This window comes from Macaca nemestrina, chromosome 6 (assembly GCF_043159975.1).
Source record: "Macaca nemestrina isolate mMacNem1 chromosome 6, mMacNem.hap1, whole genome shotgun sequence".
In the NCBI taxonomy this organism is placed as follows: Eukaryota; Metazoa; Chordata; class Mammalia; order Primates; family Cercopithecidae; genus Macaca; species Macaca nemestrina.
This window is the reverse complement of record NC_092130.1, coordinates 122,788,358-122,816,075: the sequence shown is the minus strand read 5'-3', so window position 1 is coordinate 122,816,075 and position 27,718 is coordinate 122,788,358. Positions and strand designations below refer to the sequence as shown.

Here is a 27,718-nt window from a genome sequence, read left to right as displayed (position 1 = left end):
AACTGAGCTTCAGTATACTCGATTTTGAGTATACTGAATTGAGGTGGCTCATGCCTGTAATCCCAGCACTGTGGGAGACGGAGGCAGGCGGACAACCTGAGGTCAGGAGTTCAAGACCAGCCTGACCAACATGAAGAAACCCCATCTCTACTAAAAGTACAAAATTAGCCGGGCCTGGTGGCACATGCCTGTAATTCCAGCTACTCGGGAGGCTGAGGCAGGAGAATCACTTGAACCCAGGAGGCAGAGGTTGCGGTAAGCCAAGATTGTGCCATTGCACTCCAGCCTGGGCAACACGATCAAAACTCCGTCTCAAAAAAAAAAAAAAAAAAAAAAAGTGATTGCATAATAATTGATGTGAGGTGAGTTCACAACGTATAGTAGAAATTTTGTAATTTAGTTTTGAACTGGTATTACTGGCCAAACACCACCCAGTATAAGGAGTGAGCTCTACAAGCCTGGATACCTTACAGTGTATTTGCCAACTTTGGGCCCACTGTAGACCCACCAATGATAGCCAGAGTAGTAGGGTCATGGGATCTGTCTGGCGGGGCTACTTCACAAAGCTCTGGATGATGTTAGATGTTATCCTAAAGTCTGATGGCTCTCAACTGTAGCTTTGCTTGCTCACTGCATCATCACCAAGGTCACAATTGGTGGTGGGCTTCCCCAGCTCAAATTATGCCTCAACAGCGTGTATGGTCCCTAGTTTGCAATTTACATACAAATGATAATTAATAATTGAACATTTTTACTGTAAATTATTCAACACTGTCCTTTCTCTTTTTAGAAGAATTTATTAATGGTCTAAGCTCTATGAATGAAAGAAAATTTCCTGCCAAGTTTGACACCCACTCTAAATGGACAAATCTGAGCTTGGAAGGCAAAACAAAACATTTGGGATTCTGTGATATTTTACCAATGACCAAACCTAACTTCCTTTTTTGGAGAAGAAATTTAATGTAAACCTTCATGTGAAAATTCCCAAAGATTTTTCAGATACCACAAGTCCTCTTAAAACCAAAAGCTGGAAGAACAAGTATAAATATACTAAAACATGTGGGATTTGTTTTCTTTAAAATGTACATTTTTTTTTAAGTTCAGGCAAGGGTCATTTGAATAATTCTATGAGCTGTACCAAGCCAAAGCCAAGAATACCTCATGGCAGTGTGGTGAGAGGCTCTTGATTTCCCATGCCCACATATGCACATAATATTGCCTTTAAGAGATATTTTAAGGAATAAAGATAAAGGCCATGTTTGTATAAACATAACATTAATAATGATAAAACAATAATAATGATAAAAGCCCTTGGATACATAGCATATGGTCACTGGCATAAGAAATTCCCAAAGATTTCCACATAAATAAGGAAGGACAACTCACCTATGGTGAAAACTTGTTCATATGAATGGCATGGTGACCCCCCTAATTCTGACTTCATCTCACCTATATTCAGTAGCTGCACTCTCCAATAGAACTATCTGCAATGATGTCAAAGTTCCTCATTCTGCAGTGTCCAATACGTAGCCACTAGCCATGTGTGGCTATTAAATAATAGAACTATGGTCAGGACTAAGGAATTTTTAAATCTTATTTAGTCTTAATTATCTTTAAATTAAATAGCTTCATGTGGCTAATGGCTGCTACAATGGGCAGTATAGCTCTACAGAGCAGGAATAAACCCTTGATTAAATCAACATTATTCCTTGAATACATCCATAATAATAAATAATTAACATTTGTTTAACACTTGGGGCTTTACCTACTTATTCCTCACAGAGCAAATTTCAACCATCATTCATGCCCCAGGTATTTGTAAACTTACTCTGGATAAAATCCTATCGTAACAACTGAAGTGAAGACTCAGGTGATAAGTATGATGATGGCCCTGGATCCAGGGACACAGAGCATACAAGTTGGTATAAGGACTGGTGTTAATCAGCTCAGTGCACCGGATGGACAATCACGTGCAAGGGTAGCAAAAATCAGAGATAAATTTATGGACCACATAAGAGAGAAGAATGGTGAACTCATAGGAATAGATAGTCCCCTTGTAACCCAACAGGCTGTAGGTAATCTTGATGTGGGTCCCAGTCCTGGCTCTGATCTTAGTATTCTCTGAAACAAAGAGGGAACAATGGCCTACTGACAATGAACTCCAAGGAGTGTAATATAATCACACACTTTCACAAGATGTTGAGATTTACATAGAAATGTTTGCAAATAAGAAAGTTTGCCTTTGGTGACTTTGGAGTCATACTCAACACCTCTCTCTCACACCCCACATCTGATCTCTTCAAGCAAATACTATTGACTTTATCTTTAAAATACATTCAGAACCTAGCAACTTCTCATCACATTCACCGTGTTCTGACCACTATCATGCCATACCAGGATACCGAAATTGTTTTCTCACTTATTTTTGTGTCAGTCCTTACCACAGCACAGTATTGGACATATGGTATATATTTCCACCAAGCAAGCAGGCGGAAATAGAAAATCCCAGCAACGTTTATTGCAACAGTTGGATTTATCACTGATATGATTTGGCTGTGCCCCCACCCAAATCTCATCTTGAATTGTAGCTCCCATAATCCCTATGTATCAAGAGAGGAACACAGTGGGAGGTAACTGAATCATGGGGGCAGGTTTTTCCCTTGCTGTTCTAGTGATAGTGAATAAGTCTCACAAGATCTGATGGTTTTAAAAAGGGGAGTTCCCCTGTACACGCGCTGTTGCATGCCATCAAGTAAGATGTGACTTTGCTCCTTCTTTGCCTCCACCATGATTGTGAGGCCTCCCAGCCATGTGGAACTGTGAGTTCATGAAACCTCTTTTTCTTTATAAATTACCCAGTCTTGGGTATTTCTTCACAGCAGTATGAAAATGGACTAATACAATGACAGACATGATCAAATGGTTGTAATTATATTTTACCTATATCTAATTATATTTTCTACTTGTGCAATTTTTCCTACTTTGTCTGAAAAGTCAAAAATAGTGATTACATAAAATTCCACTGAAACTGTACGATATCTGGAAAGAGCACAGAGTGATGCTTTAAAAAATGTGTCTGGTAGAGCGCCGTGTCTCACACCTGTAATCCCAACATTTGGAGAGACTGAAGCAGGAGGATCACTTGAGTGCAGGTGTTTGAGACCAGCCTAGGCAACATAGCAAGGCCATTTCTGTACAAATATAATAATAATAATGGTAAAATTTCTTTAAAAATGTATCAACTAATGCTACCTTTCCACTCCAAATTCTCTACTAGCTTCCATCTCTGAATAAAAGCCAAATTATCTAAATGGCCTTTAAGTCCCTACATAATCTGACTTCATCTTTCTACCACTGTCTGCCTTAATCACTCCATTACAAACAGAGTGGTCTCCTGAACTTCCCAAGGATGCTCTTGCCTTAGGGACCTTCTGCTATAAGTTTCTTACCCTACATTCTAGCATAGAACTTATAGACTGAATGTTTCTGTCTCTCTCAAATTCATATGTTGAAATCTTAATTTTCAATGTGATGGTATCTAGAGATTGGGCCTTTGGGAGGTAACAAGGTTAGATTAGGTCATGAGGGCAGGGTCCTCATAACACAATTAGTGCTCTTATTAAAAAAAAAAAAAAAAAGCAGAGACACAGGATCTCTTTCTCTATGCTCTCCGTTATGTAAGGTTTCAACCAAAAGATGGTCATTTACAAGCCAGGAGGAGGGCCCTCAGCAGAAATGAGATCTATTGGTACCTTGATCTTGAAATTTTCAACCTCTAGAACTATGAGAAATAAATGTTTGTTGTAGAGTACCCCAGTCCACGGTAATTACTTACAGCAGCTAGAACTAAGACAGACCTTCCTCCCACCTTTGCTCAAACATATTTGCAATGAAACCTTTCCTGATTACTCTGTCTTAAATTTGCCACTCACACCCTCACATACACTCTTTTCTCTAGTTCAGCTTCATTTTTCTCCATTAAACTATTAACTATCTAAAATACTATTTCTTTTGTATTTTATTGATTGTCTATTTCTCTCCACCAAAATATAAGCTTCATTAAGATGGGATTTTGTTTTGTTTTGTTTAGTTCATTGCTTTATCCACAACATATAGAGAATTTCTTAATAGGTAGTAGACACTAAAACAAATTAATAAAATGAAGAATAAAGCTTTCTGAGTAGAAATTTGATGAAAAAGAAGTTTGATAAACCACTAAAGTTTGTTGTTAGGACAAAGTTTACATGCATTTCAACCATTGCACTTGTCCTCTAATGATTTTTTCCTCAATTTCAACAACAGACATTAGCCCACAGCTATATTTTGTTTGTAAGATAATTTCTCTCCAACTAAGAGGGCATGAATCTTGCTTGGCCACAGTTAAAAAATGTAGACACATTGAATGTTACAACTGGAAGAGGCCATAGGAAACACTACTCCAGTGGGCCTCAAACTATGTTCCCACAATAGCTAGACCAAGGTTTCCCACCATAAAATAAAGTAACGCAATATTTTATCCAGTTTTCAGAAAACATAAAGCCAATAGAAAAAGTTTTCTCATTCTTTTTTCTCATAAATTTCTCTTAAGGTATTGGCACTGCAATCACTTAACTAATGATATGGTTTGGCTGTGTCCCCACCCAAATCTTATCTTGAATTGTAGCTCCCATAATTTCCACTTGCTGTGGGAGGGATGAGGTGGGAGATAATTGAATCATGGGGGGCAGTTCCCCCATATTGTTCTCATGGCAGTGAATAAGTCTCATGAGATCTGATGGTTTTATAAGGGGTTTCCTGTTTCACTTGGCTCTTCATTCTCTCATGCCTGCCAGTATGTCAGACATACTTTTCACCTTCCTCCACAATTATGAGGCCTCCCCAGCTACATGGAACTGTGAGTCCATTAAACCTCTTTTTCTTTATAAATTACCCCGTCTCAAGTATGTCTTTATCAGCAGCATGAAAATGGACAAATACAACTAACAAGCATTTTGAGATATCAAAAATTAATAAACAAGAAGCAAGCAGATAGAAATAGAAAATCCTAGAAATGTTTATTGCAACAGCTGGATTTATCATAGATATGATCAAATGGTTGTAATTCTATTTTGCCTACATCTAATTACATTTTCTACTAGTGCAATTTTCCCTGCTTTGTCTAAAAAAAATAAAAATAATGATTACATGACATTCCACTAAAACTATATAGTATCTGGAAAACAGAATTCTAACTGTAGGTTCTCTAAGTTGAGAGAAGTTTGAAAACATCTGATCTAGTCTAGGCCTTAATTTCACAGATGCAGCAACATACACCAAAGGGAGATGGCTGGCTTTTCTGCTTACCTGTTTCTTCCTGATTTCAAATCTCTCAGATTTAATTTGGTTTTTTGTTTGTTTGTTTGTTTTTAAGATCTCACCATTTACTTTATTATATGAGGAATATCTGCTCAAAAATCAGTGTATTAAATTGAGTTTCCCTGGAAGCCAACTCCTTTTCAGTCTCCCAACAAATATAATCACTATGTGTATTAGAGTTCTCAGAGATACAGAATGAATAACTTTATATATATATAAAACTTTATATATATAATAGCATATATGTACATATATATAGATATAAATATATGTGTGTGTGTGTATATATGTATGGAGACAGACAGATTATGAAAAGTTGGCTCATGCGATTGCAAAGGATGAGAAGTTCTAAGATCTGCAGTTAACAAGCTAGAGATCTAGGAGAGCTGATAATACAGCTCCAGTCTGAAAACCAGTGGAGAACACTGGAAGATCTTGCAATACAAGCCCATTTGTTAAATGGCAACAATCAATTGGATCAAGTAGCAACTTCTAGGTCTTTATACAGGCCTAGAGTTTCCTGTTCACCCCAGTTCTCTCTGTCTTTTTCACCAGAAAATGTTAGTTTCCAATCAATACTAATTTGATCAGCATTTTTATCTTAAGTAGAATATTTTTGTGTCTTCATGTCACCATCAAAATTGGGGAAAAAATAAACTAAGGTGGTAATGAATTTAAAGAATATGGTGAGAAGAATCACATTTATTTTGTGGAAATTAATTATATTATTATGTTTTAATATGCATACAATATGTTTCTGTGTAGAAACAACTAAAATCAGTTTTGTTTTTTTTTCATATATTAGCCCATGGCTTTACTTGAGTTTGTGATTCCTGTTTTATAGTCATGATTATTAACTCACTTCATATATAGTAGTTGAAAGTTGTGGGCTTCCTGTTTGCTTTCTCTTCTGAAGAATATTATTAGTACTCCTAACTCATAGCAGACACATGCCATGCCTAATATCTCTGCAGCTTCCTTGCTCACCACCAACCCATCACACAAACACACAATAACACCCAACAACTACACGTTCAATGAAACAGTTGTAAGTTGTTCCTTGCAGAGAAGTGGTAATTCATGGTGACATTGCCAGGCACTTGGCTCAAGGGCACTACAACTTGAACCCACTAAGCCAGGGAGAGACATAGCTTTTTATTATGGCAACCAGACTTGCTCTGTTTTGAATTTTTGATGTTATAAGATTTTAATTTTTATATGTTTAAAATTTCAATTTTAATTTAATGAGATTGTTCAGACAATAATGAGAATAGAGGAGAGAGTCAGACAGGACAAAAACAGAAAATAAGATGAGACTATGTGGTACATAAAAAAGCTATCTGGGCATAGTGGCTCATGCCTGCAATCCCAGCACTTTGGGAGGCTGAGGCAGGAGGATCACTTGAGCCCAGGAGTTCAAGGATGCAGTGAGCTAAGATTGCACGACTTACTCCAACCTGGGCAACAGAGTGAAACCTTGTCTCTTAAAACAAAACAAAACAAAACAAAACAAAACAAGAACTACCGAGAATTCATGTTTTTTTAAAGCTTCCTCTGTGACCAAGTGATTATTCCCTTTCAGAATATAAATATTAGCCTAAATTAGATTATATAATTATACTTTTTAAAAGTTTACCTCTTTTTTTTTTACGTCTCAAGGAACTGCCCATACTGAGGGACTCCTAACTGAGTTGGCCTCTTGTTCCAGGTAATTTTCAACAATGACCATGTCTATCAGTCGGGGTTCTCTAGAGGGACAGAACAAATAGCATATACGTATACAGGAAAGGGAGTTTATTAAGGAGAATTGACTCATATGATCACGAGGTAAAGTTCCACAATAGGCCGTCTACAAGTTGAGGAGCGAGGAAGCCAGTAGTGAATCAGTCCCAGTCTCAAAACCTCAAAAGTAGGGAAGCCGACAGTGCAGCCGTTAGTCTCTGGCCAAAGGCCTGAGAGGCCCTGGCAAACTACTGGTGTAAGTCCAAGAGTCCGAAAGCCGAAGAACTTGGGGTCTGATGTTCTAGAGCAGGAAGCAATCAGCATGGGAGAAAGATGAAGACCAGAACACTAAGCAAATCAGACCCTTTCACCTTCTTCTGCCTACTTTTATTCTAGCCATGCTGGCAGCTGATTAGATGATGCTCTCCCAGATTGAGGGTGGATCTGCCTCTTCCAGACCACTGACTCAAATGTTAATCTCCTTTAGCAAGACACTCACAGACACAATACTTTACATCCTTCAATCCAGTCAAGTTGACACTCAATATTAACTGTCACATGATGTAACCAGAAATCCACTAGTGTGGGTTGAGTCTTTTATTCCTAAAATTGGTAAAGAATATTTTTCAGGACTCACTCCAATTCTGAATCTAGGTTAACATCACCAAAGATGACTTTCTGATTTATGTTGGTAATTTCTAGGTGTTTGGCCATAAGCTGAGTATATCATTAGTTTCAAAACTGATATACTCATCTCCCAAATGGCATTAGTATGTCATCTTGTTAAGAAAAGTTCACTTACAGTTTGTCATAGTTCATTTTCTTTTGCTATAACTGAATACCACAAATTGGGTAATTTATAAAGAAAAGGAATGTGTTCGCCACAGTTCTGGCAGCTGAGAAGTCTAAGAGCATGGTACTGGCATCTTGTGAGGACCTTCTTGCTGCCTCATAACATGGTGAAGGGCATCGCATGAGGAGAGGGCAAAGCGGGCCAACTCAAGTCTCTCTTCCTCTTCTTATAAAGCTACCAGTCTTATCAGAGGGCCCCACCCTATGACCTTATCTAGTCCTAATTATCTCCCAAAGACCCCATCTCCAAATACCATCAACATAAGATTTGGTGAATTAAGTTTCCAACACATGAAATTTGGGGAACACATTGAAACCATAGCACATTTTCATCAGTTTCTTTGGATATTGTGGCTTATAGATATACCACATTTCTGTAATTACCTAAAAAAAAAATCTTGGTGTTTATTTTCCAAGAACCTCTGCCAAAACTTAAAGTGTGTTTCAGATTTATTGTAACTTCAGAACTTCCTCTATAACTGGGCCTTTGTTTACACCAACATATCTGTATATCTAGGCAATCTATATCTCTACTGAATTCAGGGAATATCAGAAAAAGGAAACAAATGTGCATTGAGTCAATCCACAAGTTCAGTTTGAATCTGAATATTTCACTTCCTTAAAGAAAGCAGAGCTATTTTTGTGTAGCTTATCTGTCCTTTAATTTTAAGTTTAATCTGTGACATTCTCTTCTCACATCAGTAAGAAACAAGAATCATACTATGAGTCCTGAGGGGTTGGTCCTACAAGTTAGTTCTTGCAGATTTTCTGAACTACAAAAATTCCTTGGTATCAATATGTAGTTAAATTCTTTCACCTCTTATCTGCCTGATAGCACAAAAACTAGCAAATTTTTCATACCTTGTTTGAAATTCCTGCATAAACTGGTAAGATATGGCCACAAGCAGAAAAATTCTTTACAAAGTTGATCATTTCCTTTGTCATGTAATGAAATGAACCTAGCTTGGAAAACTCACAGCAAAACTTCTCTGGTGAATTTGGACACTAGGCACACTAACAGTCTCTTGGAACATGAATAAACTGTTGAAAGCTTCTTTAGTCTCTTTCATCACAGTGCTCTATCTGAAAAAAGCAAAATTAATTTTTCAAATTTTGAGCAAACTTCTCGGCTTTCTTTCTGGCAAATGCTTACTTCATTATTTTGGTCTTTAAAATATTGCTAAAAATGACAGACTGTCTGCACTGGAAGTCAGGTGGGCAGAGTTGGCCTGCTGTAGAATATTTCTTTACAAACTCTAGCTCCTCTTACTTACCCTGAGCTTTTGTGCACCCATATCCTGTATGCTGCAGTGTTTGTTTTCCACAATACAATGTCACCCACCTACCCCACACAAAATAGAGGCAACAGACAAAAGTATTGCTTCATATGCCAATAATTTCCTATGATCTAAACAAAACCTGTTTATAAAATTCTACACAACCTAAAGTAAGCAAATATTAATACAATTTTGCCCACATTCCAATTTGATTAATGACTGAACTGTTGGCAGAAACATTATTTTATTTATTATTATTATTTTATTTTTTTATTTTTTTATTTTTTTTTTTTGAGGCAGAGTCTCACTCTGTTGCCCAGGCTGGAGTGCAACGGCATGACCTCGGCTCACTGCAACTTCCACCTCCCAGATTCAAGCAATTCTCCTGCCTCAGCCTCCCAAGCAGCTGGGATTACAGTCATGCACCATTACGCCAGGCTAATATTTGTAGAAGGGGATTTCGCCATGTTGGCCAGGCTGGTCTCGAACTCCTAACCTCAGTTGATCCACCCACCTCGGCCTCCCAAAGTGCTGAAACTATAGGCATGAGCCACGGCGCCCAGCCAGAAATATTATTTTAAAGCCAGCACAGCTGGTACATCACTATTTGCGACCTAGGAATCATAATCCCTCACTTTGTATTTTCTCTGACTCATGTCATGATCCCTCCACAGCTGTGTTATAATGTGGAAATTTATCTTTCATATGGGTCTTGATTTAATCTTTACTTTTTTTTTCTGTCTGTCACATAAATCATGATGTTTGAGTCTCATCTTGCATGTTTTTTACTATTCTCTCTTCCGGTCTTTGCCAATTCCTGGGATTTCCTAACTACTGGGCCAAACTCAAGGCACATTAATCCATGATTCATGATCAATCCATGATCACCTTTTGAGGTTCTATAGGGAAGATGGTATGATTAAGATTCTAATGAGTATAGATGGGGAAAATGCTGGTCAAGTTTTATTTTTTTAAGATCCCGGGCCAGGCGCTGTGGCTCACGCCTGTAATCCCAGCAATTTGGGAGACCGAGGCGGGAGGATCATGAGGTCAGGAGATGCAGACCATCCTGGCTAACACGGTGAAACCCCGTGTCTACTGAAAATACAAAAAAATTAGCCAGGCATGGTGGCGGGCACCTGTAGTCCCACCTACTCGGGAGACTGAGGCAGGAAAATGGCGTGAACCCGGGAGGCGGAGCTTGCAGTGAGCCGAGATGGCGCCACTGCACTCCAGCCTGGGCGACAGAGCCAGATTTCTTCTCAAAAAAAAAAAAAAAAAAAAAAAAAAAAAAGATCCCAACGAATAGGCAGGGTTTCTGGGCTATGAATTAATTTATTAATTGTAAGGTTGACCTTTGTAAGCCATCTGACCAGTTTCTTGTTATGGCTTTGTAGTCATTGATCCTGTATGTCTACCTAAGCACAACCTTTATTTGTTACTGATGGACTTTTTATATCTGACTAAAGGAGACTGACTGTTCCTAAATACGACACTTCAAAAGATTCAAATAATTTGGTTGCATAATCAGTTAATTCAATGATAGCCAGAAAATTAGGAGAATAAGTTTTATTGTTCCTATGCAAATAACTACATTGTTATTAATATGATACAGAGGGAGAAAAAGAGAGAAAAGAGTAAAAGATTTATTTCTGGATTCTGAGGGTCAGTGAGAACATGAAACCATTTAAATATCGTACTAAATTAATGATTAAAGAAAGAATAAGAATAAACAAAGATTGTTCAGCTTAGGTTTAGAAAGGGTGTTCGGCTTATTTTTCATCATCATTTACAGATGGGCTTCTCAGATCTCAGCTTTGAGGTCTCATCTTGGAGGTTTCCACTTCTGAGAACCTTTTGCTGACTTCCTTATACTGAGCTAAGGATCCATCACATGAGCTTTTGTTGCACTCTGTTTACCCAATTAGGTACATGAGCATGTCAATTAAAACATTGTTTATGTAAGAAAAATTGGAAATGACTTAAGTGGTCAACAGAAAATAACATGGCAAATCTATGTAATGAAATGTTGTAATTAAAAATGGTGGTGTCAATGTATGTTCAATGGCATGAACATATGTTCATAATTAAAAACAGATTAATAGTGAAATTACATAATAAAAAACAGACTACAAGAACATAATACACATAATATGGTTGCATTTTTATAACTGCACATATATGTATAGAACATTAACTTTTTTTCTTTTATTTTAGAGATGGGATCTCACTCTTGTCACCCACGCTGGAGTGCAGTGCCATGATCATAACTCACTGCAACCTCGATCTGTTGTGCGCAAACGGTCCTCCTCCCTTAGCCTCCCAAGTAGCTAGGATTACAGTCATGAGCCACAGTACCTGGCTTTCGCATAGAAAAAGTTCTAAAGGTTATAAATGTTACTAATAGAGGTTATCACTTAATGGCAAGACTATGCATTATTTTCATTTTTATTTACTGTCTATTTTTGCACTTTTATTAAGCATGGATTTATTTTGTCTCAAAAGGAACAATAAAGTCTATTAAACATTTTCTTAGCAAAATATTGGTAATTTGAACAATAAAATATGAGGCATTCAATCTTCACAAAGATGCTTTACTACCCCTCACACCAGATGGAGCCGAGTGTTTTAAAATGGAGTTTTGCAAGATTTGGGATTTTTCTGCTTAAAAAAAGGAAATGCCTTTCTTTTCCCCCTTTCTTCTGGGGAAGGCTAGATTCCAGGCAATCCTCGTAAACAGACATTTAAAATTTAACCTACAGGTTTTCAAAATACAAATGAATTCTCCACTCCATTTCTCAAGGCCAGGCATGGTTTTTCTGCTTGGACACTTGGTATAAGTGTTCTGGATTGGTCTGGTACAGTGCTGACTCTGGATGTGAGCCAAATTCACCTGTTTTGTTTTGTTTTGCTTTTTTTGTTTGTTTTGTTTTTTTGTGTAATTTCAGTTTATGTACCACAAACTAGAATTGGAAAACAGTTGGTTCATAGATTTTCGTAGTTAACTTTTAAGCATTCCAGTTAGTAGCCAAATTTATTGCTGTGCGTTTTTTTTGTCCAATTGTAAAGAGCTATTGATAAGTGACTCTGAGATGGAGAACGCAACCTAAGAAGCCACGGCCCACTGGCGGCTTCACATTCAGACTTCTGCGAAAGATGGAGAAACCACAGTGTAAGAAGAACTGATACTTTCATACCAGTTCACTCATAAAAGAAAAGAAAAGGAAAGAAAAGAGAAATCCATTGTCACTGTGAAAGGAGAGTCAGGAAGCATACAATTGGATTGTTACTCACTTATTCTTATTGATTAAAGAATGTTTAACTCTAAGATATACATACTCAATTTAATTCTTTAAAGTTCCTTTTCACAAGATAGAACCCAACTCCAGATTCTAAATAAAATGATAACACTAACTATGGGTGAAAGTGACCTGAATCTCCTAACAGTTTCCTCCTCTCCCTACATAAATAGCACATGCTATTTGTTCAAGATGCATCCGCTAATACTTTGCATCTTCAGGTCTGGAGGAGAGAGAGATGAGAAATAAAAGGGAATCGCTGTGTTTTTCACATTCTTCTTCTTTTTACAACCTCCACATATTCATGCCATAATTCATTTTTACTTTATATTTGCCTCTACAAATAACTCGTCTTCTGTGCAACTTGTTCCTGGAGTTATTTTTCTAACATTACTTTTGCTCAAAATCTATACACATTCACCAGTCTTCTTGAACAAAGGTGTACACATTCATTAAGGAGGGTAAGGGGAAATTTGTGACATTAAACAATTTTAAGTTTACTTCTGTTTTGTTTTTCAGATAAACTTAGATGATCCTTATGTGATCTTCACAAAGCTGACTTCTTTTCATTCAAAAAGCACATTAAGTGTTGTTTTTATACATGTCTTCTCTGACAATTCAAATGAAAGTGGCCACTATTCTATTGTAATTATTTGTGTAATATTATTTCTATGTGACATGTTTAACCATTTATGTATTTATGTATTTATTTATTGTTTATCTCCTCCCAACAACAAGAAAAATTAACTTCATGAAGGCAGGGACTTGTTGATCTTATTTAATACCTGAGAATAGCTTCAGGTATAGTAGATGCCCAATAAATTCTGAAGACTAAATGAATAACTTTGTGTACAAATCCTCTTCTCTGAGACCAGCAGTCACTTAACTAGCAGAATAGTGTTAAATAAATATTTCACATTAGGTAAACAATCTTCATTTCTACACAGTCCTGCCATACTCTTGTGGACTTAGTCAATGCCAACAGAAGAACAAACGTGATTAATTAATCTCTCTTATTAACTGATGGCCCCAAAACCAGAACTCAATTACAACACAGACTGCAGTAGATATATTCATCAACAGCATGTAAAATCTTGGTTCCAAAACTAAAGCTCAGAAAATGACAATATAATGTGATTTGAGTAAGCTACTGGGTTAAAATAATCCCACTAAGTCACCACAGCAAAAAAAATTCTGTTAAATGACAGTTCATTCTAGCAGAAGTTATATTAGAAAGCACGGATTAAGCAAGGCAGGAGCTTAGCTCTTAATTCTGACTTATAGAAAATTATCAGGGTGGCAGTTCCACGATGGCCAAATAGGAACAGGTCCACCCTCCAGCTCCCAGAGTGAGTGACACAGAAGACGGATGATTTCTGCATTTCCAACTCAGGCACCAGTTTCATCTCACTGGAGTATGTTGGACAGTGGGTGCAAGAGCTGAAGCAGAGCAAGGCATCGCCTCACCTGGGAAGCACAAGGGGGAAGGGAATTCCCTTTCCTAGCCAAGGGAAACTGTGACACACAACATCTGGAAAATCGGGTCACTCCCACCATAATACTGCGCTTTACCAAGGGTCTTGGCAAATGGCACAGCAGGAGATTATATCCCGCACCTGGCTCAGAGGGTCCCACACCCACGGAGCCTCCCTCATTACTAGCACAGCAGTCTGAGATCTAACAGCAAGGTGGCAGCAAGGCTGGGGAGGGGCTCTCGCCATTGCTGAGGCTTGAGTAGGTAAACAAAGCAGCCAGGAAGCTCGAAATAGGTGGAGACCACCGCAGCTCAAGGATGCCTGCCTGCCTGCCTCTGTAGATTCCACCTCTGGGGACAGGGCATAGCCAAACAAAAGGCAGCAGAAACCTCTGCAGATTCAAATGTCCCTGTCTGACAGCTTTGAAGAGAATAGTGGTTATCCCAGCCCAGAGTTTGAGATCTGAGAACAGACAGATTGCCTGCTCCAGTGGGTCCCTGATTCCTGAGTAGCTTAACTGGGAGACACTACCCACTAGGGGCAGACTGACACCTCACACCTCACACGGCTGGGTACCCCTCTGAGACGAAGCTTCCAGAGGAGCAATCAGGCAGCAACATTTACTGTTCAGCAATATTCACTCTTCTGCAGCCTCCACTGCTGATACCCAGGAAAACAGAGTCTGGAGTCAACCTCAAGCAAACTCCAACAGACCTGCAGCTGAGGGTCCTGACTGTTAGAAGGAAAACTAACAAACAGAAAGGACATCCACACCAAAATCCCATCTGTACGTCACCATCATAAAAGACCAAAGGTAGACAAAACCACAAAGATGGGGAAAAAGCAGTGCAGAAAAGCTGAAAATTCTAAAAATCAGAGCACCTCTCCCCCTCCAAAGGAACGCAGCTCCTCGCCAGCAACAGACCAAAGTTGGATGGAGAATGACTTTGACGAGTTGAGAGAAGAAGGCTTCAGATGTTCAAACTTCTCCGAGCTAAAGGAGGAAGTTCGAACCCATTGCAAAGGAGCTAAAAACCTTGAAAAAAGATTTGACGAATGGCTAACTAGAATAATCAATGTAGAGAAGTCCTTAAATGACCTAATGGAGCTAAAATCCATGACACGAGAACTACATGACAAATGCAGAAGCTTCAGTAACCAACTCAATCAACTGGAAGAAATGGTATCAGTGATTGAAGATCAAATGAATGAAATGAAGCGAGAAGTTCAGAGAAAAAATAGTAGAAAGAAATGAACAAAGCCTCCAAGAAATTTGGCACTATGCGAAAAGACCAATCTATGTCTGATTGGTGTACCTGAAAGTGACGGGGAGAATGGAACCAAGTTGGAAAACACTCTGCAGGATATCATCCAGGAGAACTTCCCGAACCTAGCAAGGCAGGCCGACATTCAAATTCAGGAAATACAGAGAACACCACAAAGATACTCCTCGAGAAGAGCAACTCCAAGACACATAATTATCAGATTCACCAAAGTTGAAATGAAGGAAAAAATGTTAAGGGCAGCCAGAGAGAAAGGTGGGGTTACCCACAAAGGGAAGCCTATCAGACTAACAGCAGATCTCTCGGCAGAAACTCTACAAGACAGAAGAGAAGGGGGCCAATGTTCAATGTTCTTAAAGAAAAGAATTTTCAACCCAGAATTTCATATCCAGCCAAACTAAGTTTCATAAGTGAAGGAGAAATAAAATCCTTTACAGACAAGCAAATGCTTAGAGATTTTGTCACCACCAGGCCTGCCCTATAAGAGACCCTGAAGGAAGCACTAAACATGGAAGGGAACAACCAGTACCAGCAACTGCAAAAACATGCCAAAATGTAAAGACCATCGAGGCTACGAAGAAACTGCATCAACTAATGAGCAAAATAACCAGCTAACATCATAATGACAGGATCAAGTTCACACATAAAAATATTAACTTTAAATGTAAATGGGCTAAATGCTCCAATTAACAGACACAGACTGGCAAATTGGATAAAAAGTCAAGACCCATCAGTGTGCTGTATTCAGGAGACCCATCTCATATGCAGATGCACACACAGGCTCAAAATAAAGGGATGGAGGAAGATCTACCAAGCAAACGGAAAACAATAAAAGGCAGGGGTTGCAATACTAGTCTCTGATAAAACAGACTTTAATCCATCAAAGATCAAAAGAGACAAAGAAGGCCATTACATAATGGTAAAGGGATCAATTCAACAAGAAGAGCTAACTATCCTAAATATATATACACCCAATACAAGAGCACCCAAATTCACAAAGCAAGTACTTAGAGACTTACAAAGAGACTTATACTACCACACAATAATAATAGGAGACATTAACAACCCACTGTCAACATTAGACAGATCAACGAGACAGGAAGTAACAAGGATATCCAGGAATTGAACTCATCTCTACACCAAGCAGACCTAATAGACATCTACAGAACTCTCCACCCAAAATCAACAGAACATACATTCTTCTCAGTGCCACATCACAATTATTCCAAAATTGACCACATAGTTGGAAGTAAAGCACTTCTCAGCAAATGTAAAAGAACAGAAATTATAACAAACTGTCTCTCAGACCACAGTGCAATCAAACTAGCACACAGGATTAAGAAACTAATCAAAACCGCTCAACTGCATGGAAACTGAACAACCTGCTCCTGAATAACTCCTGGGTACATAATGAAATGAAGGCAGAAATAAAGATGTTCTTTGAAACCAATGAGAACAAAGATACAACATACCAGAATCTCTGGGACACATTTAAAGCAGTGTGTAGAGGGAAATTTATAGCACTAAATGCACACAAGAGAAAGCTGGAAAGATCTAAAATTGACACCCTAACATCACAATTAAAAGAACTAGAGAAGCAAGAGCAAACACATTCAAAAGCTAGCAGAAGGCAAGAAATAGCTAAGATCAGTGCAGAACTGAAGGAGATAGAGACACAAAAAATCTTCAAAAAATCAATGAATCCAGGAGCTTGTTTTTTGAAAAGATGAACAGAATTGATAGCCCATTAGCAGGACTAATAAAGAAGAAAAGAGAGAAGAATCAAATATACACAAAATAAAAAATGATAAAGGGGATATCACCACTGATCCCACAGAAAGACAAACTACCATCAGAAAATACTATAAACACCTCTACGCAAATAAACTAGAAAACCTAGAAGAAATGGATAAATTCCTGGACACATACACTCTCCCAATGCTAAACCAGGAAGAAGTTGAAGCCCTGAATAGACCAATAACAGGCTCTGAAATTGAGGCAATAATTAATAGCCTACCAACAAAAAAACGTCCAGGACCACATGGATTCCCAGCCGAATTCTACCAGAGGTACAAGGAGGAGCTGGTACCATTCCTTCTGAAAGTATTCCAATCAATAGAAAAAGAGGGAATCCTCCCTAACTCATTTTATGAGGCCAACATCATCCTGATACCAAAGCCTGGCAGAGACACAACAAAAAAAGAGAATTTTAGACCAATATCCCTGATGAACATCGATGCAAAAATCCTCAATAAAATACTGGCAAACCGAATCCAGCAGCACATCAAAAAGTTGTTCCACCATGATCAAATGGGCTGCACCCCTGGGATGCAAGGCTGGTTCAACATATGCAAATCAATAAATGTAATACAGCATATAAACAGAAACAAAGACAAAAACCACATGATTATATCAATAGATGCAGAAAAGGCCTTCGACAACATTCAACAGCCCTTCATGCTAAAGACTCTCAATAAATTCAGTATTGATGGAACGTATCTCAAAATAATAAGAGCTATTTATGACAAACCCACAGCGAATATCATACTGAATGGGCAAAAACTCAAGCATTCTCCTTGAAAACTGGCACAAGATAGGGATGCCCTCTCTCACCACTAATATTCAACATAGTGGTGGAAGTTCTGGCCAGGGCAATCAGGGAAGATAAAGAAATAAAGGGTATTCAATTAGGAAAAGAGGAAGTCAAATTGTCCCTGTTTGCAGATGGGATGATTGTCTATTTAGAAAACCCCATTGTCTCAGCCCAAAATCTCCTTAAGCTCATAAGAAACTTCAGCAAAGTCTCAGGATACAAAATCAATGTGCAAAACTCATAAGCATTCTTATACACCAATAACAGACAAACAGAGCCAAATCATGAGTGAACTCCCATTCACAATTGCTTCAAAGAGAATAAAATACCTAGGAATCCAACTTATAAGGGATGTAAAGGAACTCTTCAAGGAGAACTACAAACCACTGCTCAGTGAAATAAAAGAGGACACAAACAAATGTAAGAACATTCCATGCTCATGGATAGGAAGAATCAATATCGTGAAAATGGCCATACTGCCCAAGGTAATTTATAGATTCAATGCCATCCCCATTAAGCTACCAATGACTTTCTTCACAGAATTAGAAAAAACTACTTTAAAGTTCATATGGAACCAAAAAAGAGCCCACATTGCCAAGACAATCCTAAGTCAAAAGAACAAAGCTGGAGACATCACGCTACCTGACTTCAAACTATACTACAAGGCTACAGTAACCAAAACAGCATGTTACTGGTACCAAAACATAGATATAGACCAATGGAGCCGAACAGAGCCCTCAGAAATAATACCACACATCTACAACCATCTGATCTTTGACAAACCTGAGAGAAACAAGAAATGGGGAAAGGATTCCCTATTTAATAAACGGTGCTGGGAAAACTGGCTAGTCATAAGTAGAAAGCTGAAACTGGATCCCTTCCTTATTCCTTATATAAAAATTAATTCAAGATGGATTAGAGACTTAAATGTTAGACTTAAAACCATGAAAACCTTAGAAGAAAATCTAGGCAATAGCATTCAGGACATAGGCATGGGCAAGGACTTCATGTCTAAAACACCAAAAGCAATGGCAACAAAAGCCAAAGTTGACAAATGGGATCTAATTAAACTAAAGAGCTTCTGCACAGCAAAAGAAACTACCATCAGAGTGAACAGGTAAACCACAGAATGGGAGAAAATTTTTGCAATCTACTCATCTGACAAAGGGCTAATATCCAGAACCTACAAAGAACTCAAACAAATTTATAAGAAAAAAATACACAATCCCATCAAAAAGTGGGCAAAGGATATGAACAGACACTTCTCAAAAGAAGACATTTATGCAGCCAACAGACATATGAAAAAATGCTCATCATCGCTACCCATCAGAGAAATGCAAATCAAAACCACAATAGGATACCATCTCACACTAGTTAGAATGGTGATCATTAAAAAGTCAGGAAACAACAGGTGCTGGAGGGGATGTGGAGAAATAGGAACACTTTTACACTGTTGGTGGGACTGTAAACTAGTTCAACTGTTGTGGAAGACAGTGTGGCGATTCCTCAAGGATCTAGAACTAGAAATACCATTTGACCCAGCCATCCCATTACTGAGTATATACCCAAAGGATTATAAATCATGCTGCTATAAAGACACATGCACATGTGTGTTTATTGCAGCACTATTCACAATAGCAAAGACTTGGAACCAACCCAAATGTCCATCAATGAAAGACTGGATTAAGAAAACGTGGCACATACACACCATGGAATACTATGCAGTCATAAAAAAGGATGAGTCCATGTCCTTTGTAGGGACATGGATGCAGTTGGAAACCATCATTCTCAGCAAACTATTGCAAGAACAGAAAACCAAACATCGCATGTTCTCACTCATAGGTGGAAATTGAACAATGAGAACACTTGGACACAGGAAGGGGAACATCACACAGTGGGGCCTGTTTTGGGGTCGGCAGAGGGGGGAGGGATAGCATTAGAGATATACCTAATGTAAGCGACAAGTTAATGGGTACAGCACACCAACATGGCACATGTATACATATGTAACGAACCTGCACGTTATGCACATGTACCCTAGAACATAAAGTATAATATAAAAAAAGAAAATTATTAGATACGAACCTAAACTATAAATTTGGGTTTTTCAGAACAAAACTTTTCTTGGCATATATGAAACTTTAATCTCTATGCCTGAAAAGTTTCATAACATAGTCTTGGTTTTTAAAAATTTGACATCAGTGCATTCTATCTACTAAAGATCATTTGATTTCTTGTAAATGTAGCTCTTTTAAGTGATCCAAATAATTAGTAACACACTCAGTGATCTCCAGTTATTTAGTGTCGCACTACATTATAACAGAAGCCATTATATCCTGTGTGACAGGAAAATGGGTGGAGGCCCTTGTATATCAAACTTCCAGAAATCCTTGTTTACAAGGCTGAGTTTTTATGTCATAGTGTGGCAGTCCAAAACTTTTTCAGCAGGTCATGGCTTTTTTTCTAGGAAAGTTATCTTCACAAAACACATTGACAATTGTTTCCTTTTTGCATATATAACAAAATACCTAAAACAGACACATACTAGCATGAAAAAAATCTTACTAAATTAAAGAAAAAAATGATATTAAGTGATTTCTTATGGCAGTCTTATAATACTTTGCATACAGTAGGTACTCTGTAAGTATTTATTAGTTTAGTGAATTAGTTTAAAAATTAAAGCACATGCTTCCCTGATTCTCTCCACTGTTCTGAAGACTGCATGCAGGTTCCTGAATAACAAGTGGTAGATCCTAGTGATAAACAAATTTAAAAGTTTATTGATTATATGAATATATGTTTAGAAGTTTTAAATTACAATTTCAAACTGCACTTAAATGAACTTCTTCCACTTCAGACTTGCTCTGCACAAGATTGCCTCTGTGCCACTCCTCTTCCCTGCTCTGTGTCCCTGTCCCGGTAGTTCAGCTTTTTATCAGCCTCTCTCCAGTGACACAAATGCATTCTTTTATTTGTGTTCCCCTTGACCCCAGAGTTTTCACAACTGAAACAAAATTCCAGGTTTCAGAGTCCTATTCCTGCATGGTAACATTTCATAACCCTTTTGTTCAGCTACTCAGAAAAAAATAGTTATTGTCCCTTCCTTTGTGCCCTCACAGCAGGTTGTGGTGCCTTTAGGTTGTGCTGATCTCCAGCTACCTCCTTTGACTTGTCTAGCTAGGCAACCCGCCCTTCCTTAACATTTCCCACCTTCCTCTCCATGTCCCCACCCCTATCTCTACCACGGCAATTAAAAGAGAATCTCATTGTTTATCACTGGGTTGGTAAACAATCCAGTTAAAATCTGAATTTAAAGACAAGATTTTAGCTGATATTTCGTGATCTTTCTCTATACACATTTTAACAAACAAGATAATTTTGAGTACTCTGAGCCATCAAGCAGTAAAATCTCAAGGGCTGCTCATTCACTCATTCTAAAGCGAACATTCTAATGTCCTTATTTCCTCTATTTTGTAAGTTTTGAATGTTTTAAGCATTCTCTTATTGAATTCTTTTCTTCTTTAATTTTATCATCCAGCCTGGCCAACATGGCGAAACCCTGTCTCTACTAAAAATACAAAACTTAGCCAGACATGGTGGTGGGCTACTGTAGTCCCAGCTACTCAGGAGACTGAGGCAAGAGAATTGCTTGAACCCAGGAGGCAGAGGTTGCAGTGAGCTGAGACCACGCTACTGCCCTCCAGCCTGGGGTATACAGCGAGATTCCATCTCTAAAACAAAAACAAAAACAAAAATCACTATATATTTGACTAAGACTAAAACTACAGAAGGACATACTGTAGTAATAGCAATCACAAATTTTCTAGTCAAAATTTTCTCCATATTTTGGAAGAATTTAATTCTGCTTAACATTGGATCAATGGTGTCATTCAGTGGAAAGCAGCAGCTAATTTCCATGTGTTAGCTACAGTTTTTCCCTCATATCTTAGAGAGGTGCGTCTAATAACCTTCAAAGCATGGGCAAAATCACATTCTTTAACAATGTTTAGTAATATTAAATTATCTTCATGTTAGCCCATGTTTACATGACACCAAACAGATCACATTTTTAAGGACTATTCCAGCATCTTGAAGCAAAACAGTTTCTTTTTTAAAATGAGAAACAGAGCAATACACAAAAGTAATACAGAAACGTTTATTTCATATATATACATTGAAGAGTGTATATGATCTGAACCTCTAGTGTTAACCAAAATCGAATATTGAGTTTGATATAAAAAATTTTTCATTTTATAGAAACATAATATTTTGGAGTTTTGGACAAGTATCTTTCTAGCCTGGTGAATTCTTTTTTTTTTTTTTTTTTTTTTTTTGAGACGGAGTCTTGCTCTGTCACCCAGCCTGGAGTGCAGTGGCGGGATCTCGGCTCACTGCAAGCTCCGCCTCCCGGGTTCCCGCCATTCTCCTGCCTCAGCCTCCCGAGGAGCTGGGACTACAGGCGCCGCCACCTCGCCCGGCTAATTTTTTGTATTTTTTAGTAGAGACGGGGTTTCACTGTGTCAGCCAGGATGGTCTCGATCTCCTGACCTCGTGATCCGCCCACCTCGGCCTCCCAAAGTGCTGGGATTACAGGCGTGAGCCACCGCGCCCAGCCTAGCCTGGTGAATTCTTGTCTAACTGGAATACATACACTGATATTTTGAGCACAGAGTACCTTAGCACCTCTGGGGATTTTCTACTAGCTGTGAGGTATGAACCAATATGATAACCAAAGTCCTTATCTAATCGAAGTTACTGGAGAGGACTGTGGCCCACCTGAGTTAAGGGTCATTCTGGGAGAATAACTGGTCTCCATGAAAGTGGATCAATACATAGTTCTGTATAAGAACCCCCAGGATCTCTCCTTCAAGATGATTACTGTCCTGACTTTGACTCATCCTGGTCAATTAACTCTGGGAAACGGGGAGCCTAACTTTAGAGAGACCTATTGGAAAACACCTCCAAGCACCAGAATCCATAATACGGGGTCTAGGGCTTGAAAGCCAGGACAGAGGGTGACCTTGCCTGCCTTCATGTTGTAGCCCCAGATAAAGAAATGGTCACTTATGTAAGCACACAGTCAGAGCTGGGAGAGGTTAGTTTGCCTGGTCAGTAGGCAGCCAAACTGAGAAAATGAAGCACTGGGGATGGGGGTTGGTTATTTTCCATTTGCTGCCACTGCTCCCCTAGATCCATTCTGGACCCTTTTCCACCCAGCTCTGTGTTGCAGGAGGACTGATCTCTATGGATGGGATCCCCTTGCCCCCTGGAAGCTTAGGCCAGTGGGAGCCACTGGCAGGATATTGGAGGGCAGAAAAAGAAAGATGTCAAACATTTCTTATGCCCTGCCTAGCTCCCTCTAACCCTGCACACAACTTTACCCTCCCCCATCTCAAACCACTGACTGCCCCCTTCCACAAAGACAGCTTCTATTGGATATCCACTCCCTTTCAAGACTCAGTTCTCACTGGTAATGCTAGCTCCTTCCTTTGCACCTTGAGGTCTGGGGGTGCAAAGAGTTGGTGACTCAAGATGGTTTGTTGGTTTCCTCTGATCTGTGTACACCTCAGTAAACATCTCCTTTATTTCATGTTACCCAAACTCCTGCTTTTGTAACTTTTAATACCTTCTGGGACATGGCTGACAGAGTGGGAGGTAAATACATATACGCATGCATGCATATATATGTGTGTATATATATGTATATACGTATAAATATATGTGTGTGTATATATATGTGTGTGTATATATATGTGTGTGTGTGTATATATATGTGTGTGTATATATATGTGTGTGTATATATATGTGTGTGTGTATATATATATGTGTGTGTATATATATATGCATATGTTTATCTGTGTGACCAGAGAGACCTCATTCCTAGGGAGGGATCTTTGATTTCTACAAAAAAAGAGTCAAAGGCTGCAGAAACTTTCCCTTGAAGGAAATGAGAAAGGGAAGGAAGAGAGAGGAAAGGAAATAAAGATAATTTCTTCTTTGCCTTAGTATAATTTTTTTTAGTCCTTGATGTCTGATATGTGTTTAAATATTAAAGATTCCATTTCAAATAAGGTAATGTTAGGCATGTTTCCTCATCTAAAGAATTCTAAATTTCAAGTCCTTAAATTAGACCTTTTAAAGTGTTAACAAAATCTAAATTAATTTAGATTTCCTAATTTCTTAATTTAAGCTATCTTAATTTAGCTAGTTAAGATCTAAAGGCAAACTTCAACAAACTTTATTCCATATCAAAAGTTGGCAACCTGCTCATAATATAAGATTATTTTAAAATGTACACCTATTTAGGAATGCATTCTGGTCCTTTAACCACTGCGTTACCTAAAAGAAAGAATAATATATGTATGTATGTTGCACACATATGGGTATAAACTTTTGACATCATCTTAAAATTAACAAAAACTACCTGGGAAAGAATTTAAGAAATGTTTAGCATTTTTAAGAAAATCACTGTGTTATTTATTGAAACTCTAATTTACTGTTCCTGGTAACCATATAATTTCAAGATTTATTTCCTGGCTGAATATATTCAAGGTTTGCTTTATTTTATAAAAGCTTTTGAAATAAATAATCAGTTCCCACATTAGCAGTGAGAGCTGAAAAACATCATCGCTGCTGCTATTGTCATTTCTTGAGGTTTTCAAATGTCAATTTTCATTCCAAAAGCTTATAACATGATGTGCACAATGAACAGGAAACAGATGTGTCCTAGAGATTTATTTTGATATTTTGTGTATATTTACTACAAACAGACAAGAATTAAAATATCAGTGTAGTGTAAATTATCTAAAAAATGATCTTTAAAATGTTCCTAGATTGTGGGTACACAGAATTTAAAATATATATATACAAAAATTTTCCAGATTTGGGTTTCAGTCATAGCAATTATATTTATTATGTTGCTCTGAATTTCTTAAAACTAGGCTATCTACCTAGCCTTCCTAATGGGAATGCTGAATTCAAATATAACTATAAATGGAACAAATTCTAAATTAATTATAAAATGCCATGCATATAATAATTATTTTTTTCTGTGAGACTTTATGAACTTCATAACTTCTTATGAACTTAGTAACTTCTTAAATTTGGAAAGAGACTAAATCTTTTCAAACAATGGTGAAAGATAATATTACTTAGAAGCCTATGAACCTGTAATATAAAGTCACTAAAGGAAGAAAAAGAGTGAAATATTGCAAAGATTCATACTAAATAGGTGAGCATTTTTAAATAACCTCATCTTGTGTTTCTGCATAGACCATTGCCATATTGTGGGGATTATGTACTGAGGGGTATGTGTGTGTGTGTGTATGTATACACTAACAGTCATGTGTGTATTTTAAATGTTAGGACACAACCAAACTGACTTTTAATTTGCTGACTTGATTGGGGTGTTTTTTGGCTTTCAAATGTAGAAACAAATTTTATTTAAGATATGAAATACAATTTCTAAAATATCTTTTTTCAGAAAACCATGGCTACACAATAATAATTGCCTTTATCATGTTAGAATGTTCATTAGTCTCAAATACAAAAACCATGAAATAAGCCACCATCCTTCAATAATTTGAGCAAAGATAGAATGCCTAAGGAACAACATAGGTGGACTTGCAGAGGATGGGCTGTTTTACTTCAACAACCATTAAAAAAAAAAATGCATGGATTTTGGGGTATATACATTAAGTCGAACCTTTGACACTTGGAATCAGGGCATTTTGTCACATAGCATTAACACATATTAGAAAATTGTGTAGTATCAAATAAATAGAACCACCAGCATTCAAGCACTGTTGTCGACTACGCAATAAAATGTTCTACTGAATGTTTCTTCTTTGTTCTAATTACTGTATACACTGTGTAGCAACTTTCAAATGAGAAAAGGAGCTTACACTTCTTTTATTTTCTGTTTAAAACAGCACAGAAAACAAACTGTGCCCTGTTATACATTAACAATTAGCCCTGTTATACATTAATAATTTTAAAGAACATCAATCTTACAAGAAAAAGGCTAAGAACAAAAAATGTTTCCAGATACCAGACAGATAAGAATGAGTGGTCTGTAGACCCGCACAGGGCTTTGCAGTGGTATTAAGCAAAAGCCACTTTGTAATTAATGGCAGTAAACAGAGATACAGAATTATTTACCAGATGCAAGGCTCTTCTCTTCAGGGGTTGTATAGGCCAACATTTCTCTAATTCTTACAATAATCTCAGTAGGGGTGGTACTCCATAAACCTGGGACATGGGTGCATCAGGGTGAGCCAAGAGTATTTCAGCATACTTAGACCTTTTAAATTTGTAGAGCAGCTGAGTGCCCAATGTCACAGTGAAATATTGTTTAATTCCTGCCACGTTATTAGCCACATTTTCCCTATTATCGATGGTTCCCTGAGATTTCTTGCAGTTTGCATTCTCTTCCAGAATTGTACCTACCTTTTTCTTAGCAGTAAGTTGAAATGGCTGCTTCTGCCTGGTAAGAAAGTCCTAGTCCTCCATAAGCCATGGTTTTAATTCTTCAGGAATCTTCACTTTAACTTTCATTCTATTCTTAAATACTTCCTCTCTTTCAACAGTGAGATCTGCCAGGGCTCTTTTCTACTGAGGGGGCTGAAGTGCTTCCCTGGTACTGCCACCATCTTTGTTTCCAGGAGTCTTCTGCTTGTTCCTTCTGGTCTTCCTCACAGATCCTGAAGGAATGTTCTCTACAGAGCGACCCCCCTATCTTACCGGGAGAGCTAGTTCAAGATTTTTCTGCTGTGTATCAGTTGTCTTTTTTCTTGAGGAGTTCCCTCACATCATATCTTACTTCTCTGCATGTTGCTTCTAGTTGGTTTTTTAAAGCTGCCTTCTGCAGATTGTTGTCCACAAGTTTGAGAACCCTGCTTTCTGGAATGCATTCAACCTTGTTTTTATTCCAACCAACAATCTTCCTTCTTTTCCTTCCAAGATCTCCTGGTGATTTCCCAGATGGAATCTTATAGATCTTCTGGGATGGTCTGGAAAGATGAAGTAGGAGACACAATCCAATAAAGAACAGCCAAGTATATTTTTGCACTTATAAGAAAATCTTCAGACCTCTCCTGGAATATGAGGTCACTTCAGGTCTCTCTACTTCATTTTGTCAACTCTGAATTCCATTTAATTGCTTAATAAATAAGGGTGGAATATTTCTTAATATAAGAAACTGGAGTTAATTATTAATATGGTTTGGCTCTGTGTCCCCACACAAATCTCATCTCAAATTGTAATCCCCACATGTTGAGGGAAGTAACTGGTGGAAGGTGATTGGATGATGGGGGCAGTTTCCCCCATGGTATTCTTGTGATAGTGAGGAAGTTCTTATGAGAGCTGATGATTTTAAAAGTGGCAGTTTGCCCTTCACCCTCTCTCTCTCCTGCCATGTTGTGAAAAAGGTGCTTGCTTGTCCTTCACCTTCTCCCATGACTGCAAGTTTCCTGAGACCCTTCCAGCCATACAGAACCTTGGGTCAATTAAACCTCTTTTATTTGTAAATTACCCAGTCTCAGGTAGTATCTTTATAGCAGTGTAAAAAGGGACTAATACAATTACAGACCACTAGGAGTTGCCTACTTCTTGGGATTTTACTTCCAGTATTTCTTTCTGTTTTCAGTTTGGGGGCACCTAATTCATTAGAATACTTATTATCATCATTGATTCAACCACAGAGCTGAAAGCAAATGGAGAAGGTGCTTCTCTATGTGGCCCACTTTGCCACGTTCTCATTCATATCTAGAACTCGTTCCCACTGAATACTCTCTATACTTTCTGGTTTCTTGTCTACTTTAGGCAAATGCCTTAAAATTTTTGTGATCAATGGAGATATTCT

The 27,718-nt window shown here is 38.0% G+C and overlaps 1 long non-coding RNA gene and 1 pseudogene across 1 annotated transcript in view; one reads left to right on the top strand and one right to left on the bottom strand.

Annotated features, from left to right (window-relative positions):
* LOC105499355 (uncharacterized) overlaps positions 1-11,688 on the top strand; it is a 39,558-nt gene extending 27,870 nt beyond the window's left edge. The window contains exon 4 of the long non-coding RNA XR_011624293.1: positions 11,424-11,688. This is a non-coding gene — a long non-coding RNA (uncharacterized lncRNA). The remainder of the gene's footprint in view (positions 1-11,423) is intronic.
* An 8,055-nt stretch (positions 11,689-19,743) lies between these two features.
* Positions 19,744-26,854, bottom strand: LOC105499497 (mortality factor 4-like protein 2; annotated as a pseudogene).
* Positions 26,855-27,718: the final 864 nt, after the last annotated feature.